The sequence below is a fragment of the Apium graveolens genome, chromosome 11, assembly GCF_009905375.1.
Source record: "Apium graveolens cultivar Ventura chromosome 11, ASM990537v1, whole genome shotgun sequence".
Lineage (NCBI taxonomy): Eukaryota > Viridiplantae > Streptophyta > Magnoliopsida > Apiales > Apiaceae > Apium > Apium graveolens.
Window position 1 is genome coordinate 7,831,924 of NC_133657.1, and position 21,541 is coordinate 7,853,464.

Consider the following 21,541-nt stretch of genomic DNA (forward strand, 5'->3'; position numbering starts at 1 on the left):
TTTAAGTATCTTAAAGGAACAACTGCTCTGGGATTATGGTATCCTAGAGAATCAGATTTTAAACTAATAGGTTACTCAGATGCAGATTTTGCAGGTTGCAAAATTGACAGGAAAAGCACAAGTGGAAGCTGCCAATTTCTTGGAGGCAGATTGGTTTCTTGGTACAGCAAGAAACAAAAGTCAATTTTCACATCAACTGCAGAAGCAGAGTATATTGCTGCAGGAAGCTGTTGTGCACAGATTCTTTGGATGAAGAATCAGTTACTGGATTATGGGTTAACATATTTCAAAATCCCTATTTACTGTGATAATCAAAGTGCTATTGCTATGACAGGTAATCCAGTTCAACACTCAATGACAAAGCACATCAGCATCAGGTACCACTTCATCAGGGAACATGTGGATGAAGGTACAGTGGAATTACATTTTGTTCCCACAGATCAACAATTGGCAGATATCTTCACAAAACCATTATGTGAAGCTACTTTTACAAGATTGGTAAATGAACTTGGAATGGTTTCAGGTTCTTTCTCTAAATCTGCTTAGACTTGTTCTATGTTATCAGACTTTATGCTCAGTATTTACAGAATTAATCTCATTGTATATTCTGTGCTTAATTGTTAAATGTCTTTAAGTACTGACTGTTGTCTGATATATATTTCTAAACTCTGATAAGTGATATGTTTGTTCTAGTACCTATTCAATCCTATGAGGATAACTGTGCTAGATAACTGACCTAGTAGTCTTCAATAAATAAATGATTCCATGTAAGAAGTAATTATTTCGGTGGAAATCTTATGACACTAGCAAATTCTGATAATTGAGCTTAGTTAAGTTTACTTTGTATATCTTATTACTAAGTCACAAATTAGAATAATGCTACTCATCTGTTAAGTTCTGATACTAGTAAAACTGCTGAATGTACTAAGTGTTGATAAACCTCTCTTATCAAAAGAAAAAGCAAAAAGATCAAAGAATAAAATCAGGTACTCCTTTGAGATCTAGAGTAAAAATATGGAAGGGACAACCCAAGTGCATTGCTGGTATTAAGTAAATATGCATTAGAAAAGCAAAATATTTTCTTGGTGACTTTTCACACTCTATGATTACTGGAGAAATACTCTGAAAATAGCATAAATTCTGATAAACAGTCGTGACTCACTTACACTGAGAAGCCACTGTAAAATAGAATTGCAAAAGATGCATAAAATTAGCACAAAACAGTTGAGATGGACTCAAGCATGAACTCATTCATCGGTAGGTTTCCGTACAATGACAGATCTTTAGCAAAATTTTAGTTATGCCTTATTTCTAAGATGTACTGAAGTGAATCAGACTTTACTCTTTGTCTGTTTTTAGCTTAATGAACACACTAATCACTCCATCTGAATGATGAAAATTTCTGTGGTGGTCTATGTTATTTTAGATAAACAGTCATTGTGTCATTATTGCACAAATTCTGAGGACAAGTTCTAAGTTACACGTTCTGATGATTAAGTTTTGACGTCCATAACTCAGAACTTGTATGAGTATTTACTAAGAGGGGCATTCCTTTTTCGAGTTAAGAAATTATGTTCTGATGACTGTTAAGTTCTGGTATAGGTCTAAGTTCTGATTTCTCAGTCTAATCCTTTACTTGGCTTATCTGTGAATAAAATTTGATAACAGTCTCAGTTCGAACTAGAATATGTTGAAGTGGAAGATTAATAGTCACTATAATTAGGATTAATGGTATTTGTACTTGAACAGTCCACTGTTTCTTGTGTCTTGTGCGGTCTAGACCATGATTCCTCTTTCCAATGACTGTTATTCTTTTTCAAAGTCTAGGGAGACGAGGTAGAATTAATTCTACCTATCAGCATTAAATATCTTTACGTCTCTTGGCATTCTCTTGCCTATATAAGCAACCACTTCACATCAGTCTTTCCATCACATTCTTCTCAAACACTTATCCTCCTTTTTCTGTCAAAAACACAATGGTCCGATACAACATGTTTTTGAACTACCAAACCTTCAATATGGAGCTAAGTTGTACCGAGTGGCAGCAGGAGTGGCATGTAACAGCCATTCCTGAGGAGATCTGGGATTCTATCCCACAGGAGGTGCTGACTCACCTTCTATTCTTCTATATGGATTACCATCGCCATCTAGAGCGATTGGAGGAGGAAAGGCGGGAAGCTATCCGTCAGCAAGAGCGAATCATACGACTCGCCATCTTGTTCGTCGAAGATAGGAAGAGGAAGATGACTTAATCTTGTCTTCGTCCTGTTCTTCTTCATCCTCAGCTTTATCAGGCTTCTTAGCTAGGACTAAAGCTGTTGATGTTAGGATTAGGAGCTTAGGGAAAATCTTGTATAAGTATTGATGTAATTTCCATTTCATAAATGTATTGTCTTGATATATTAATGAAAGTTGTTTTTACTTCAAGATTTTATCTCTGAGTTATTTCATCTTGTGTTGATAAATCCTGATTGATGTTCTGATGACCATATATATTTTGTTTTATATTAAGTTCTGATTCATTTTCAGCACTTACTCATCTAAATTATCTTGGTCATTTTCATGTGATGTATTTTCAGAATATCAATGATGCAGTGAAAAATAATTCAATCAGTACTAATGGTTTAAATTTTGAATTAAAACTGTTTCTCTTGATTAATGGAACGATTTTTCCTTGAAACTAGGCAACTGGGTAAGTAATGATTCCTGTTTTCTCGAGCCCAGTAACTGACCGTTATTACTGCATGTCTGACAGGTGTCCAACGGTAACATTTTTTTGTTCCGAGTATAAGTACAACAGAGAGAAGATTTCTTTAATCTTTTATTTTCTTTATACTTTATCTCTCTCCTTACTTTTACTCTCTTTCTCCTTCTTTCTCACGTTGGTTTTTCATACAGACATTATCTCAAACACCTAACAGGCATACTTGAATCTCAATATTTTTTTTCACATGGCACCAAAGGATTTAATCATTGATGGAGCAAAGTTTGTTCCAAACAACTATACTGCAATTCTTGATCATGCTAAAGCTCCATCTGAATTGCACTTTGTGCAAGATCTTCTTGCACATAGTGAGGTTGGGTACGCCTTAACTCAGCCTGAATTATTTTCAAGTCAACAAGTTTTGAGGTTCTGGAGGACTGGAGTTTTTGATGATGGTGGTAAAGGAGGAACTCCCAGTATTATCTTCCAAGTGGGTGATTCATCCTATGTAGTCACTCCTGGTACAGTACGAAGAGCATTACATCTTCCAGAAGATTGTACTTTCTCTATACCAGAGGAATCAGAACTTCGGGAGTTAATGACTGATTTGGGATATGAAAAGAGTCTGATAAAACTAGGACAATTGAAACGGGCTCATATCAGAAGAGAATGGAGTTTCTTCTTCGATTGCATCACCAAGGCTTTTGGCAACAAGTGTTCAAACTTTGATGCTATCCCAATCATGAGTCAGCACATCGGGTATTCACTTATCAATCAAACTCACTTTGATTTTGCACCTGCTTTAATTGGTTTTATTGGGGATAGGATGACAGAGGATAGAACCGTTGTTTACTTTGCTCGATTCTGTCAACTTATTTATATGTATTGTACTGATGAACCCCAGTTAGTCAGCACTCAAACCCCACCTTTTAAGGTTGCAAAAAGGTACTTTAACGACCTGATAAATGCTGACACAAAGAAATCAATGGTGAGACCATTACAGATTCCTCAGTCTGAGAAACAGATTCTGGTAAATGCTGATCCTGCTACTTACCAATCTGTTTACTCCAATGTTCAACCAACTCACCATAACCAAAATTCATCATTTTCAGTCCCTACCACTCAGGGTATATCTCAGCCTACCCTCAGAACTTATCTCAAATCCTATCTCTCCACTTCACAGACTGCTCAACCTTCTTCTTCAGCACCTACTGTGAAGCCTACATCCTCTAAGCCAAAGAGAACAAAGACTGTTCTTCAAACACCTCAAAAGAGGAGGATTACTTTGAGAGATGTATCAGATTCTAAGGACCAGATTCCTTCTTCAAAACCTGTGGTAAATGAAGCTGAGAAAGCAACTTCTCAGAAGGATTCTGAAATTGGGGGTTCTAGGCTTCTCAAGAGGCTTAGACGAATGATAGTTCCTGAAACTCCCAAGGAATCCAAATCGACAAGGAAGTACAAGAAACAGAGGGCACAAAGGCCAGTTTCAGATGATGAGGAGGAAGCAACTAAGGAAGGGGATCAGGAATCTCTGATCTCACAAGACAAGGAATTTGCTCCAGTCACTTCTTCTCCATCAACTCCATCTCAGGAAGCTGTATCTGACAAGGCTAACTCACCATCTGTGTCTCTTGTTGATCCAGACACAAGTGCTGAAATTGATATTCAGAACCTGGTTGTGCCTGAAATACTTTTCTTAGAAGCTCCAACAGCAAATAATCCTTCCACAACACCTGTTACTGATGATGTTCAAACTCCAGAGTTATCAACAACACCTTCTCTGCATCAAGATGCTGATGATCAGATTTTAGGTGAGCATCAGGATATGGCTGTTGATCAGAACTTAGTATCAGATCAGCAATTAGAGGATGCTGAAGCCTCCATTGCTACTCACACTGTTGTCTTATCAGAAGATACTGATTCTTTAAGTTCTGATGCTGCAAATGTTGGAGATACTGGTGAAGCTGCTCCAACTGTCGATGTTGATGAAGCAGGTCCTTCAGGACATACTCCACCACCGACTCTTCCTAAGTCTGAACTGGTAAAGGAGTTTGTTATCAGGGATGCACCAGTGCCTTGGAGTGAAACTCCTGCAGGTCAGGAGTGGACTAAGGAATGGAACTCAGTTTCATGTGTTCCAAATGCTTTACATCTTGCTGAGCACTTGACTAAAGCTGATGAAATGTTAAATTCTGATGATTTTAAAACCCAGCTTAGAGTCATTGCATTGAGTACTAAACATCTACAAGGTCTTCATTCAACTACTCATGCAGAGCTACACAAGATTCAGGAGAACTTTATCAAACAGGAACAAGTTTGGAAAATTGATAAGAAAAAGTTCTTTCAACCTACCATTGACAGGATTGCTTATATTGAGAAAACTCAAGAGAAACAACAAGCTCAGATTGATCAAATTCTGACAAATCAAGCTTCTCAGCAATCGCAACTTACTGAAATCCAGACCTCAGTGGAACTACTTATCTCTCTTTTACTACCTGCTGATGCCAAAAAGGGGGAGAAGGTAATTAAGTCCAAATACAAAACCAACAAGACACTGCAAGGAAAGGATGATGGAAAAGATTACCAAGGAAACTCTGGAATGGGTAGCGGTCATAGTCAAGGTAGAAGGTTTACATCAAGACAAGCTAGTCACAGAACAAGTTCTGATACTGGGAAAAGAATAAGTTCTGCTGCTGGTAAAAGGATAAGTTCTGATGAACTTCTAGATCTTGATGAGGAAATGTCAAGACAGCTATTTCTTCAAGAAAATCCAGGAATGGACTTGGAAAGTTTAAAGGAAGAAGAAGCCAGACTTAAATCAGAGAAAGTCATATCTAAATCTGAAGCTTCTGGTAAAAAGTCACTTCCAAAACTTAAAGGCATTGTGATCAAAGAAAGGACACATACTGAAGCAACATTGGCTAGATCACAACCACAGATAGATCCAAGATCCAAGGGTAAAGAAAAGGTTGGTGAACCTATCAAGGGTTATGTACCTCCTGAGGAAGAAGAAATTGCTGATGAAAAAGATGATCTTGCTCTGACTTCAAGAAAAGTTCTTAAAATAACCTCTGACATGGCTCAAGTTGTTCAGAGTCAAGAAATTGTAAGTTCTGGTATTCAGAAGAAGCAAGTAACCTCTGACAGAGCTCAAGTTAACTTGATATCAGAAAATATATCAAAGACACTCCTACCAGGATTCACTAAAGCAAAACAGACTCAATCTTTGAAGACTACTGCAAGTGGTTTTGAAGCAAGAGTAATTACTGGAAAGGAGGCTAGAGATAAAACTGGATTGGGAAGTGCTGATGAAAGAAGAGTACACAACACTACCAATGATCCAACTTCCTTGAGTGAACCAGGTATTGGAGCAACTCCTGAGAGATTGAATCAACTGGAATCTGTACAGATGGTTTACCATACCTACTTGAAAGAATACATCATGTTGTATTTCATGACAGATGGTAGGGTTTATCATATAAGACAAAATGCCATTCCTTTGAAGTATTTTGAAGAATTGGAGCATGTACTTTTCTTACTTCAAATGGATGACAGAATAACAGAGACTGCTGCAAACTACTTAAAAGAACAGATTCAGAGACAGAAAAGGCTTTATTCTGTTAAGTCTGACAGCATATATGTTCCAAAGTACAGAGATCACAATGGTGATATTATTGATATGAAGCCTAATACTGCACAGATCAGAACGTATCTTGGTATTAAGGGACTTGAATTCAATCTTGAGTCTGACAAAGCTTATGTCATAAGACTAGATCAGGAGTTGAGAAAAGCAAAGATTAATGATCTCAGAGCTGCAATCTTTCAAACTGGTGAAGATACTGCAGAGCTTAAAGATGTTAAAAGGAGAATGATTGATGAACTAAGATATGCTGAGAAATGTTTGTTGAAGAACTATCTCAGAACAACTCCTGACATCAGAGAGATCAGAAAATGAAGAAGCCAAGTCGAAGATCTACAACTGCTTAAATTCTGATATTTATACAGATTGAAATTGTTATCAGAAGTTGAAATTGGTAAAAACTTTAAGGACTGTAAGTTGTAGTTATCTAGTCTATTTCTCATGCATTTTACTTAATGTTTTTGACATCATCAAATATCTGTTAAACTTGTATATTTTGTTAATTTACAAGTTGGGGGAGATTGTTAGATATATTTGATAATGTCATGGCTAATATGTTTTATGTTTAGCTTTCAGAATCTTAGGTGAACAGGATAAATCAGTACTTAACTGTTGATCAGTACTTATACTGGAAGTCAGGACTTAAGGATATCAGTACTTATATTATCAGGAGATAATCATCAGAAGATAGATATCAGAACTTAAGTGCTGAAGGACAATCAGATAAGGACAGCAGCTGATTAAAGGAAAGAAGATCGAGATAAACATAAGAAGAGATATGCATGAAGAAGGAATTCTGTGAAGAATGGAATACTTGGAAGAAAAGATATCTGATTGATATATTTTAGGAAGCAGAGTTATATTCCATATCAATTAGTGATTATCTTGTAACTGTGTAGTATATAAACACAGATATAGGGTTTACACTATAAGTGTTATCATTATTAGAAAAGATTATTCATTGTAACCCTTGCAGCTCTCGTGATATTTGTTCATCACTGAGAGGTAACAGTTCCATACTGTAACAGAGTTTATTGTTTCAATAAAGTTTGTTTTCTGTTACTTAAGTTCTTAAAGTTCGATTTGAGTGTACTATACATTGTATTCACCCCCTCTACAGTGTGTGTGTGCCCTAACAAAGAATTGGGTTGTGTTTTAATGCAACACGGGAAGGTGATAGCCTACGCGTCAAGATAACTTAAGCCTCACGAGCAAAGGTACCCAACTCACGAATTGGAACTGGCTGCAATTGTATTTGCTTTAAAGTTGTGGAGACATTACCTAAATGGAGAGAAATGCGAGATATATACAGATCACAAGAGCCTGAAGTACATTTTCACTTAAAAGGAATTAAACATGAGGCAACGAAGATGGTTGGAGTTGATTAAGGACTATGATTGCACGATCAATTATTATTCTGGGAAAGCAATTGTAGTAGCGGATGCTTTAAGTCGCAAGGAGAGATTGAATATGTTGGCTATGGCCCAAGAGTTATCGAAGGAATTTGAGAAGATGGGAATTAAAATTCGAGCTCCAAGTGCACCTACAGAAATGATTTGTACGATGATTTTTCAACCAAAATTATTACAAAAGATTAAGAAGTGCCAAAAAGAAGTGATGAATCAAAGGATGAATGAGTTGACTGGAGAAGATATTTGCACTCAAAAAGACAACCGAGGAATTCTAAGATTCTCATCAAAAATTTGGATACCGAATGTGGAAGAATTGAAGAATGAGATTTTGAAGGATGCTCACAACTCAGAATTTTCTATTCACCCGGGAAGCACGAAAATGTACCAATATTTGAAACAGAACTTTTGGTGGAGGATATGAAGAAGGAGATTGCATAATGGATTAGTAGATGTTACACTTGCCAAAGGGTAAAAGTCGAACATCAGAAACCGAGTGGACTAATTCAACCCTTAGAGATACCTGAATGGAAGTGGGAGCATATTGCAATGGACTTTATAGTTGGATTACCAAGGACAAAATCTAATCACGACGCTATCTGGGTAATAATTGATCGATTGACTAAGTTGGCTCATGTTCTACTGATCAACGAGAGATTCTCAATGGACAAGCTGATTCATATGTATTTAAAGGAAATTGTTACTCGTCATGGAGTTCCAGTATCTATTGTATCGGATAGAGACCCTCCTTTCAACTCCAGATTTTGGAAGCAATTTCACGAACATTTAGGAACTCGACTCAAGATGAGCACTGCCTATCACCCACAGACAGATGGACAAAGTGAGCGTACGATTCGGACCATAGAAGACATGTTGAGATCTTGTGCTTTGGACTTCAAAGGAAATTGGGATGAACATTTTCCCCTGGTAGAGTTTTCGTATAACAATAGCTTTCATGCCAGTATTGGAATGCCCCCGTACGAAGCACTTTATGGAAGGAGGTGTAGATCACCTATTTATTCAGATAAAGTTGGAGAGCGAAAGGTAATTGGCCCCGAACTGATTCAACAAATGAAATAAGTGACAGATTTAATTCGAAATCGATTGATCGTGGCTCAGGATAGACAACGAAAGTATATTGATCCATGCAGAAAGAATGTAGAGTATGAAATAAGAGAAACCGTTCTGTTAAAAGTGTCACCCTGGAAAGGGATAGTTAGATTTGGCAAGAAAGGAAAGTTGAGTCCAATATTTGTCGGACCTTTTGAGATTTTGGGTAAAGTTAGAAAAGTGGCGTACGATTTGGCCTTACCGCCTCAAATGCAGCACATTCATAACATTTTTCACGTATCATTGCTTAAGAAGTTCAACCCTGATGCCAAATGTATCATAGAAAATGAACCAGGGGAGATTGAGCCAGATTTGTCTTATGTCGAGCAGCCGGTTAGCATTCTAGATAGAAAGGATAAAGTGTTAAGGAATAGAGTAGTTCCTTTAGTAAAAATTTTATGGAGAAATTCCAAAGTTGAAGAGTCAATATGGGAATTAGAAAGTAATATGTTAGATAAGTATCCTCGTTTGTTTGCTTAGATTCTGGGGACGGAATCCTTTAAGGGGGGAAGGTTGTAACACCTGTAAATATTTGATATGAATGCAATATACTATTATGTTTTGTGTTATATAATTTCTGTGTATTAGATGTTAGAAATTATGTGAATTCAATGTGTTCGTATACATTTTTCGTTGTGTGGCATTGCGAACATTGTTAGATTATTTATAAGCATAAGCAAGCAAATTTCGTTAAGCGATTAAATAATATTTGATTTATTGCGATTAGATAATAAGTGTAATAGTTGCAATTAGACGATGGATCATAATTCGTATAATAACGGCTTAGAATCAAGTTATTTGCATTTTCTTATGTGACTTAGAGTTGTTAATCATATTTTTATGTGGCTTGTATATTAGAGTATTAATTCTAGAATAATCTTTTAAAATATATTCTTGTTCAAAAAATTTTAAAACAATTTTATAAAACTCCTAAAATCTCATAGTATTTATGGTATTAATTTTGTGATTTATGGAGTTGTATTTTATTTACTAAAATTTATTCTTTTTAATCATACTTTTATTAAATATTGAATTATTAGTATACCCTTGCATGCATTTTAGCTTATAAAAGAGTCCAAGGCTAAGACCGTCAATTTTAAACCCACTAACTTGCTAGTTTACCTCTTTAACCTTGCAGACATTTTTGTCACTACTAGCAAGAGGGACAATTATGTACAATCCCCATTCCACTACCATTTTAAGAGACAAAAACCAAGTGAGTGCCCTCATTTCCATCACACACCCACTCACACACCTCACTCTCTCCTCTCTTCTCTCCCTCTCGGCTGAACTCATCCCTCACCCCCATTCTTGCCATTTTCTTCACTTTCTCTTCATCTTCTTTTACTTCTCAAGTTAGTCAAGCCAAGAACTTCATCATTTAGTAGAGAAGCATCATTTTAAGGTGATATTTGTGTGTGCATGTTGGTAAAGCCAAAGTTGAGGCCTTGGTTCTTATGAACTCAAGGTTGCAACCATGGTGGCTTGTAGAAATGAGCAAGATATGATCTTGGAGAGGTGTTAAACTTCTATTTTTGCCAAGTCATGATCTTGTTCATAAACATTTGGCAATGATTTCTTCAGAGCCGAATGTTTAGAGTGTTGATATTGGATAGTTCTTATAAAGAATGATCATGCATGTTGATTTTGAAAGTATTGTTCTTTAAAAATGTTGTTTTATCAAGTTTAAACTCTTGCATATCATTTTTCCTTCAATATATCTTAAGTTTAGTACTTGCATGTTGATTTTAGCACTTGCATGTTGGATATAATACTTGCATGTCGATTTACAAGTGATTTTCAAAGTAGAAACCATACTTGTTGATTTTGTGCTTTGGTACTTGACTTGTATGAGATGCATGTTGTGGTTTTTGGTTATAAAATTCTAGATGAAGTATTCCATGATGATAAGTGATTATATTCAGTAGATATCAAGTGATTATTTTGATTATATAGTTCGAATTTTTGCTTAAAAACTCGAAGATGATGTTGTTATTATAGTTGTTCTTTTAACCTCTCGATACTTGATTTTTGTGAGTTTTATGCCATGTTTCCTTTGATAAAATTCTAGTTTAGATTATATATGATGGTATGATCTTAAGTTCAGTAGGTTTCATGAAGTTACCATGCATGCATACTTCGAATTCTTGCTTAAAAATGCTAAAATGATGGCTCGACTTGTGATGTGTTACTTTGCTTGTTTTTATACTTGGTTTTCATGCTTAAGGGATTGAAAATGAACCTTATATGTTGTCAATCAGTAGGTTTAAGTGTATTTTAGGACTTTCCTAGGTTGGTTGTTGATTGTTTTTGGAGTAATGTAGGGAGTTAAGGTGGAAGGAGTCACTTGGTCATAGCTATGCAGATTTTTGTACTAGAAGTTTAGGTCATTTTAGGTGAGTTTTAGCAAGGCCTTGGTAGGCCTGAGCTCAAGGGAGTTGGTAATTCGTTCATACTTGACTCCATTAGCTTTAGATTGCATAAAAACTTGCATTTGGTTAGGTACACACACAAAAACCTGAGAGCAGCTCAGGATATGAAAGATTTCAGTAAACTTGACCTTTGTTTGATTATAATCATGTCATAGGTTTGGCTTTCATGGGGAATTGGTCTAAATAGACATAATGAAGTCTTAGGAATCTTAATAATCCATTAAAACCAGCAATTGAATTGGATAGATGAGTTTTAAGTTGGTAAAATCAGGGCAGTTTGGTATTTAGGGGAAACAGTTTTGTGTCAACTTCCACTTGAGGCCTAGGGAGGCCTGAGTGAGGCCTTTGAGTCATTCCAACTTTGAGAGTCAGTTTAGAGTCTTAATAACCCTTGAGAGTTGGTTTAGAGTGAATTCCCAAGGTGGAGATACCTTATTTCCACCAAAACACCCGAGAGTCACCATTAGAGTTGCCTTTGGAAACTTTAGAGAAGTGCATTGCATTTGTGTGTATTCTAAGTGAAGCCTTGATGTTAAACCAATTTCTAAAGTTATCTTAAAGTCATAAGAAGTCATAGGAGTCAGAATATAGCAAAGGCCCAAGGTAGAACTTCATATTTTTGCCAAGGCACACATTTGGTGCCAAGGTGTTCATTCGGTAAGTCAAATAGTGTGCATTGCATTTTTGAGTCATTTGAAATGAGGCATAAGTGTGCCTTACTAAATTTAGGTTTATTTGGGGTCTGTAGAAGGATGATTAGGAGTATTGGTCATGATAATTGCATGTTATATGATTAATTTCTTAATTGACTAAGGTCGTAAATAGAGTCTAGGTGTGTACTATTAACTAAATGATAAATTGCCATGCCATTTCTTGCTATGTGTTATGTGGTTTATGTGATGCATACATTATTTGTAATTATTAGAATTTAAGTGTATATATATAGGTGTGTGTTATGGATAAAAAACTAAGGTTATTATTTGCTGTATTTATTATTAAAGAACGTGAGCTCAAGGCCTTTAATGGCTGCTCTCGTGTTTCGTAGCTTAACTCTGCCTTTACGAGATGCCTACGTATCTCTGTGAATTAGAGAATCAAGCCAAAAAATGTAGTTCTGATCTGTGGGGCGAGGCCCCTTATATAGATGTGGGAGTTCTTGAATTTGGACTTGGTATAGGAGACTTCGTGGTCAAGTCTCTGAATTAGGATGAACTTAGGAGTCCTAGGAAGTAGGAAGTTGATTCCTTATCCTATGAGGTTCCTTGGAGGCCAATCTACAAGGATTTATATCCCCAATAGGACTTACCTTAATAGCTGTTTTTCTCCCTTATTAATTAATTATGAAATTAATTAATAATCAGGGTTTTGGCCCTTCTTTGTTCCATCAGGCCTGATCTGGTCCATCAGGCATGATCAATGTGTTAACCTTTTGGTCTGAATATCATACATTTTCTAATTGGGCCTAGCAGCCTACATCTTGTATAATCAATGTAATATTTAATTACACGATTAGGATTTATTTATCTCTATCATTTGCCCCCCAACTTTTGGGAAACAGAGACTAGGTTTCGCAGAAGTTAAGTTCATTGGTTCCCTTACAGGGTATCATTTTTACGTAAAGTGTGGGGCGACCTACACATTTACTACGATTTACTTTTATCCCTTTTTATTTAGAAATAATCTTAATTTCCAGGAATTTTTTTCTTTATTCTGGGATTTTTCCTCAATTTTCTGGAATTTTTCCCTTTATTCTGGGATTTTTCCTCAATTTTCTGGAATTTTTCCCTTTATTCTGGGATTTTTCCTTAATTTCCTGGCTTAAAATTGATCAGGATTCATGCCGAATCGATCAGGAATCCTGGTCAAAATCGATCAAGATCCTGATCGATATTACTGTGATATTACCATTCTGGTCGATTAGATCTTCAATCAGGATTCCTGATCGATTTCGATCAGGATCCTGATCGATTTCGATCAGGATCCTGATCGAACTAACTCAGAAAGTAACACTCTAGTCGATGGAATCTTCGACCAGGATTTATGCAGAATCGATCAGAATTCCTGATCGATTTCGATCTGGATTCTGATCAAACTAGCCCTCAAAGTAACACTCTAGTCGATGGTATCTTCGACCAGGATTTATGCAGAATCGATCAGAATTCCTGATCGATTTCGATCAGGATTCTGATCGAACTAGCCCTCAAAGTAACACTCTAGTCGATGGTTTCTTCGACCAGGATTTATGCAGAATCGATCAGAATTCCTGATCGATTTCGATCAGGATTCTGATCGAACTAGCCCTCAGAGTAACACTCTAGTCGATGGTATCTTTGACCAGGATCTATACAGAATCGATCAGGATTCCTGATCGATTTCGATCAGGATTCTGGTCGAACTAGCTCACAATATGCCACTCTAATCGACGGTACCTTCGATCAGGATTCTTCTTTTTGTCGATCTGGACTCTGATCGAACTAAGTGAATTTCTACCCTCCTGATCGAATAAAATATCGATCAGGATTCTTTTCTCTGTCGATCAGGACTCTGATCGAACTAAGTGAATTTCTACCCTTTTGATCGAATGAAGTATCGATCAGGATTCCTTTCTCTGTCAATCAGGACTCTGTTCGAATCATTTCTTTAAAATTCTGGTCGATTTTTTACCCTTCAGTTTCCATCGGTGCTTCTAGATTATTCCTGACACCTCTTGATAATGGGCTTTTTTAAGTTGAGCCTGGCTATATGGGCCTAAAAATGCCTCGTATTCCGAGCTTTTCGCTTATATAAGAGAAGTGCGAAGTGAGAATCCTCACTTCACTCCTCATTTCTCAAACTTCCTCTCAAAATTCTCTTTAGAGTTCTCTCTTAAGAAGGCGATTTTTGGCGGCTTCAGCCATCGCAGCTCTACCTTTCTCAAGTTTTTTCTGGGTTTCAAGCATTCATCCGAAGCATATCAATGGCGGATCGTGACTTGGCTCGTTTGGGGAAGATGAATGTCTCTAAGAGAGGTACAAACATTCAAATTCAATCTCCGTATACTTCCTTAATTCATATGATAAACTCTAGAGGTGATGAATATCCTTCTCTATCTGAATTAGATTCTTATAACCATGGTAACACCTTTCATGAGTTAGAGGATAGAATTGAGTCCCTGAATACCCTGTATAAACTTCCACCTTATCTTAGGATTACCCCAGCTGCCCCCGGGGATAGGACATGTAACTGGGAGGGGGATACCTTGTTTATTTATCGAGGAGCCCTGAACGCGGGTCTTAGGTTTCTGTTTCATGAATTTATTCCTCGTCTGCTTGCAGATGTAAAAATTAACCTTTGCCAACTTCCCCCTAATGCATGGAGGAATATTCTCTGTTTTATGGTTCTTTGTCTTAGAAACAATTTTCCTCTTTCTGTAGCTGTCTTTAGGAAAGTTTTTCAATTTTATAATAGTTCCATGAGTCAACCGGGCTGGGTTTTAATTCGTCAACGGCCCAAAATTCCCCATATTTTCGATAGCAACTCCATAGTAGAGAACAACCCTAAATGGAGGGATGAGTTTGTTAGGCTGACCTGGGCCGGGGGTGATTGGGCCACACTCTTCCGTAGGCCCTTTTGCAAAGTATCATATGGTAGTCCTGGTAGCATCATGTTAACTGATGAGGAGGAGGTGGCCTATCAATCCTTAATTTCAGATGATGGGAAAACAGACACCTGGACCCTTTTAGAGGAGTTTTCCTTGAAGAAAGTTGGTCTCTCTCAGGCCAGTGATAAGGGTAAATTTATACCTGCGTAGCTATTTTTCCTTCCCTTTAATTGCAATTTTATTATCTTCTGAAATTTATTATTCCTTTTACTTTTTTCTTTCAGCTTGTGAGGCTATTAATAACGTCAACATGCCTAAGGAGGGGGAATCTGGCCACCAGAAGGGGGCCAAGCTAAACAGGGACCCCAGGGGCAAGCCTGATGCTCCTGCTTTCCTTAAGCCCCACGTCCCTGTTGTGGAGCTGGGGGATGACGTGGATCCTCCACTTAAGGCACACTCCTTCAGGCCTAACTGGGGCTTTAGGAGAAGTAACACGGTGGTTGGATCCACCAAACATGCTAAGGATTGGTTGTACCATTCCATCACTCCTCATGACTTCACTGACATCGTTACGGGGAGTGACATCGAGACTATTGAGCTTCTGGGTTCTCAGGCCCAAGCTGCGGTAACTTTCTACTCTTTCTTTCTTTTCTAAATTCCAACTTTCTCGTATTTCATTGAACTTGTGTTAACTCATATTTCTTTGCAGAGTAACACCTATTTCCAGGCGGCCCTCCATCAGGCTAGGTCCTGGAAGGGTAACTCTGATGAGTTTGAGAAGGAGATGAAGAAATGGGAGGAGAGAGCTAAAGTCCTGGAGAAGAAGTTGGACACGAAGAGGGAGGAGCTGGCTAAGGCTCATTCTGAGCTGGTGAAACTGAGAAGCGATAAGGAAAAACTCATCGATGACTACATGGATTCTGACAAGTTTAGGAATCTCATGGAGATTCATGATGAGGGTCTTTACTCCCTTCAGTTTACTCAGGGATGGGATGCGGCCGTAAAGGCGGTTTCTGAGAGGCATCCAGGCTTAGTTGACCCTAAGGACTTTATAAGTCCTGAGCAGGCTGAGACGGAGGACAGTATAGATGCCCTCTTTAAATCCCCTCATCCAGATGATCGCATCTTGGATCCTAACACTGCTTCTCCTCCCGCTTCTCCTGCGAAGGATGCTGAAGGTGCTGATAAGGAGCAAGGAAATGAAGGCTCCCGCATGGAGGAGTAGTTTTTCTATTTTGTAATTTTATCCTTAACTTATGTCTGAACTTTGTTTGTATCAGAACTTATTACCCTTCGGGGTTATTTCATATGTTGCTTTCCTTATATGCTGCTTTCCTTATTCACATCTTTCTCCTTTATCTTTCCAATACTTAATATGCATTTAAACTTGAACTAATTGGCCCTTTGAGTTGTGCAACATGCACTCTTATAAAAGAATCCTTGAAGTCTTTTTCTTTCAATGATCAAAGCATGATTTTTTGTTAAAACCACACAAGGTATTATCACAACTTAAACATTCATATGTCGAAATAATTTCAAACTTATTAATATGAAGTATAGTTTTCCAAAACCTTACATAGTATGGGTTCGACCCTTAACAATAATGACTCGATAATGTAAATTCTACTAGAATATAAAATCCTACGCAAGCAAAGCTTCAAGGTGCTTTTCAACCTATTTGTCATCTTGACAAGTGAGAATCGTACTCAGTTGCCCTACATATTGTTAAACCTTCAGATTTCGTGCATGCCAGGTTCTCGGGACTTCAAAACCATCCATAGTCTTCAGCTTGTAGGTTACCTTGAACACTCTTGACTTTGTAGGGCCCTTCCCAATTCGGGGCAAGCTTCCCTTTCTGTCCTACACCAGAAGCTTCTATCTTCCTCAAGACTAGGTCGCCTTTTTTGAAAAATCTTTCTTTAACTCTCAGGTTGTAGTAGAATGAAGCCTTTTTCTAATATTCTACTATTTTCGCATGTGCCTCATCTCGCACTTCATCAATTAAGTCCAGGGCTAACCTTTGTCCTTCCTCATTCTTCTCAGCATTGAAAGCTTGAATCCTGGGAGAGGAAGTGATATCTCCATGGGAACAACTGTTTCCGCCCCATATGCTAACATGAAGGGAGTTGCTCCAGTCGTGACTCTACAGGTAGTCCTATAAGCCCATAATATTGGAAGTATCTCATCCACCCAATTATTCCTCGATTTCTCGATCCTCTTCTTTAGTCCATCCAGGATTATTCGATTTGCTACCTCCGCTTGCCCATTGGCTTGCGGGTGAGCCACAGAGGTGAACCGTAACTCAATTTCATTTTCTTCACATTACTTCTTGAACTCCTCGTTGTTGAATTGTGTTCCGTTATCGGTGACTAGGATACGGGGAATTCCATACCGGTACATAATATTTTCCCACAGGAATTGTGCAACCTTCTTAGTTGTGATTTTGGCCAAGGGTTTGGCTTCAATCCACTTAGTGAAATAATCAATGGCTACAATCAGGAACTTCCTTTGTGTCGTGGCCATGGGGAAAGGCTCAAGTATATCCATTCCCCACATAGCAAAGGGGATGGGTGAGTTGATGAAGGTCAGCATCTCAGGGGGTTGTCTAACAATAGGTGCATGCTTCTGACAACGGTCACACTTCTTCACATATTCTTTGGCATCAACCATCATTTCTGGCCAATAAAAGCCTAAACGGGTTATTTTATGAGCTAATGCTCTGCCCCTCAAGTGTTGTCCATATATGCCTTCATGTACTTCTTCAAGAGCCAAACATGCCTCATCAGGCCTGAGACACCTTAAGTAAGGAACTACAGAAGATCTTTTATACAAAATCCCATCTATTAAAGAGTATCTTAGTGCTCGAACAGCCAATTTTCGTGTTTCAGTAGCATTGTTTGGTAACGAGCCGGTTTGAAAGTGAGTCTTAATGGGATCAATCCATGATATCCCTAGGCCTATAGGAGCCACAAGCTTAACATCAATGCTCCGTGTTTTCAAAACGCGATAGTATACACTTCCAGAACTTTCTTCCATCTCAGATGAAGCAAACTTTGACAATACATCTGCCTTAGCATTTTCCTCCCTTGGAATGTGCTCAACATGGCATTCATCAAATTGGGTCATCACGGCCCTTACTAGGCGGACATACTTAGCCATCGTCTCATCCCTTGCCTCAAACTCTCCCTTTACCTGGGATATGACCAACTTCGAGTCTCCACAGACTTTTAAGTTCTTGACTCTAAGTGTCCCTGCTAAGCCAAGACCAGCTATCAGAGCTTCATATTCTGCCTCATTGTTGGTTGTTGGGAAGTCTAGCTTCATGGCATACTCAATTAAGAACCCATCAGGGCTTTGTAAAACCAAACCTGCTCCACTTGAATTCGTTTTTGATGCTCCATCAAAATAGAGAACCCAGTATTCTTTTTCCTTATTAACCTTCTCTTTATCCCCATTATGAACTTCCTTATCTTGAGGTATGTTATCTTCCTGCCCCCCGACTTCTTGGTTGGGTATTGTACATTCCACCACGAAGTCAGCTAGTGCCTGGGCTTTTATTGCCGTTCGTGGCTTATACTTGAGATCGAACTCTCCCAGCTCTATTGCCCACTTGATCAATCTCCCACTTGCCTTGGGACTGTGAATGATATTTCTCAGGGGCTGATTTGTTAGCACCTCAATCTGATGAGCCTGATAGTAAGGACGCAGTTTTCTCGAAGCCATTACCAAGGCTAGAGCAAATTTCTCAATAGTTGAATAATTCAACTCAGCACCATGCAGAATTTTGCTGACATAGTATACGGGTTTCTGGAATTTCAGTTCCTCCTTAACCAATACAGCGCTCAAGGCACTCTCTGAAACAGCTAAGTACAAGAATAAAACTTCATTCAAAACTGGCTTGGCCAATAACGGGGCATGCGCCATATATTTCTTCAATTCTTCGAAATCCTTCTGGTTTTCCTCACTCCATGCAAAGTCCTTAATATTTTTTAGTGACTTGAAGAATGATAGGCACTTGTCTCCTGACTTGGAGATGAATCGTCCCAATGTAGCAACCCTTCCTGTAAGCTTCTGAACATCCTTGATAGTTTTTGGTGGTTCCATGTCCAGGATTGCCTTTATTTTATCGGGGTTAGCCTCGATCCCCCTCTTGAAGACCATCAATCCCAAAAAAATTCCAAATCCTACTCCGAATGCACACTTTGTAGGATTTAACATCATTTTGTGGTACCTCAGGACCTCAAAAGCTTCCCATAAATGGGCTATATGATCAGTCTTTATTAGACTCTTGACTAACATATCATCAACATAAACTTCCATAGTCTTGCCAATAAGATCCTTAAAAATTTTATTTACCAACCTTTGATAGGTGGCTCCTGCATTCTTGAGACCAAACGCCATAACAAGATAATAATAAATACCAAAGTCAGTGATGAATGATACCTTTGGAATGTCGTCCTGGTGCATTTTGATCTGATTGTATCCACTAAATCCATCCATGAAACTCAGCATTTTATGCCCAGCAGTGGCATCTATCAAAGTATCGATCCTTGGTAACGGAAAACAGTCCTTAGGACAGGCATCATTTAGATCAGTGAAGTCCACACACATCCTCCATTTTCCATTAGCCTTCTTCACCATTACAGGGTTTACTAACCACTCTGGAAATTGAATCTCCTCAATGAAACCAGCCTCCATGAGCTTCTCCACTTCCTGTTTTATAGCTTTTTGCCATTCTGGAGCAAAACTTCTTTTCTTTTGCTTCACTGTCTTCTGATTTGGGTCCACATTCAGCTTGTGAGTAATCAGTTCCGGGTCTATGTCTGGCATATCAGCTGTTGACCATGCAAAAAACATCACTATTTTCTTGCAAAAATCTCACCAACTTCCCTCTAAGGGGCTCCTCGAGCGTTGCTCCAATAAAAGTCACCTTCCCAAGATCTTCGGGGGCCAAAGGAATTGAAACCAAGTCTTCTGCTGGCTTTCCCCTTTTCTCATCATTCTCTCGAATATCAAGATCTTCAATAGGAAGAACCTGCCCCCCAACTCCATCTGCCCTCAAAGAGGCCATATAACAGCTTCTAGCCATTTTTTGATCTCCTCTTTCTTCTCCAATCCCATATCGAGTCGGAAACTTCATAATTAAATGATAAAAAGAAGGGACTGCCTTGAAGGCATGTATCCCTGTTCTTCCCATGATAGCGTTGTAGGTCGAACTAGCCTTCACTACCACAAAGTCCAACATCTGAGTTGCTTGCCTTGGTTTCTGCCCTATGGTTGTTGACAACTTGATTATTCCTTCTATAGGGCATTCCACTCCTGTGAATCCATTTATCGGCATGTCGGTTGGGGTCAATTGGGAGTCATTATATCCCATCCTTAAAAAGGTGTCATGAAGCAAAATATCCACTGAAGCACCATTATCCACAAGGACCCTTCTTACCGGGCTGTTCCCTATTATCGGGGTTATGACCAATGGGTCCTCATGGGGAAATTTCACACCCTCCAGATCAGAATTATCAAAAGACATTGTTACTCCTGTCCTGGCCCTCTTCAGGGCTTCCCCAACAATATGCATAACTTCTCGAGCATATGCTTTCCTGGAGTTCTTGGATAATCCAGCAACAGTTGGTCCTCTAAAAATTGTGTTGATCACAGGCCCTCGGGGGCGCGGTCCTCTGAAGATTGTATTACCACCGGTCCCCTAGGTTGGGGATTTCGCCCCTGATCTTCTTGATCTCTCCTTCGATCATCAAAATTCCTTCTCACATTGTTGCTTCTATCCCCTCCTTCTCCAGTGTATTTGTTCAATCTTCCTTTTCGAATGAGGAACTCAATTTCATATTTTAGTTGCCTACACTCATCGGTGTCATGACCAACATCTTTATGAAATCTGCATTACTTGCTCTTATCTAGCTTGGCAGGATCAGCCTTCAAGGGCTTAGGCCAACGAATATCTCGATCTTTCTCGATTTCCATCAAGATCTGGCTCCTAGGAGCATTCAGCTTAGCGTACTCGGTGAACTTTTGCCCAGGTCCTCCCTTCTTGGGGGTTGAATCAGGGTTTTGCTCGGTTCTAGAATACTTGTCCTTAGCGATATACTCCAGATCATTTTTTCGCTTCTTACCTCCAGTGGGCTCATTACTTACTACGGTCTTCCTCATGCTTTCTTCAACCTTGATATACTTCCCTGCCCTATCCTGGAGCTGCAACATGCTTTCGGGGGGACGTTTGGCCAAGGACATCTTAAAAAACTCATCCCTAGTTCCTTGTTGCAGTGCTATCATGGCTACCTTATCATCCAGGTCTGGAACTTTTAAAGCCTCCTTTGTGAAATGATTCAGCTAATCTCTCAAGGATTCCTTTGTTCCCTGCACAATGCTCATAAGAGATGCTGAACTTTTCTCATGAACTCTCCCACTGATGAATTGCTTAATAAAAGCCTGACTTAATTCTCTGAACGATCCAATAGAGTTTGGGGGCAAGCGACTATACCACCTCTGAGCCATACCCGACAGGGTTTGAGGAAAGGCCCGACACTTAATAGCATCATTCACGGGCTGCAACAGCAGTGCATTAGAGAATGTTCTAACATGATTAGCGGGATCTCCCGTGCCATCATAAGCTTTGATAGTTAGCATCTTGAACTTCCTTGAGATATG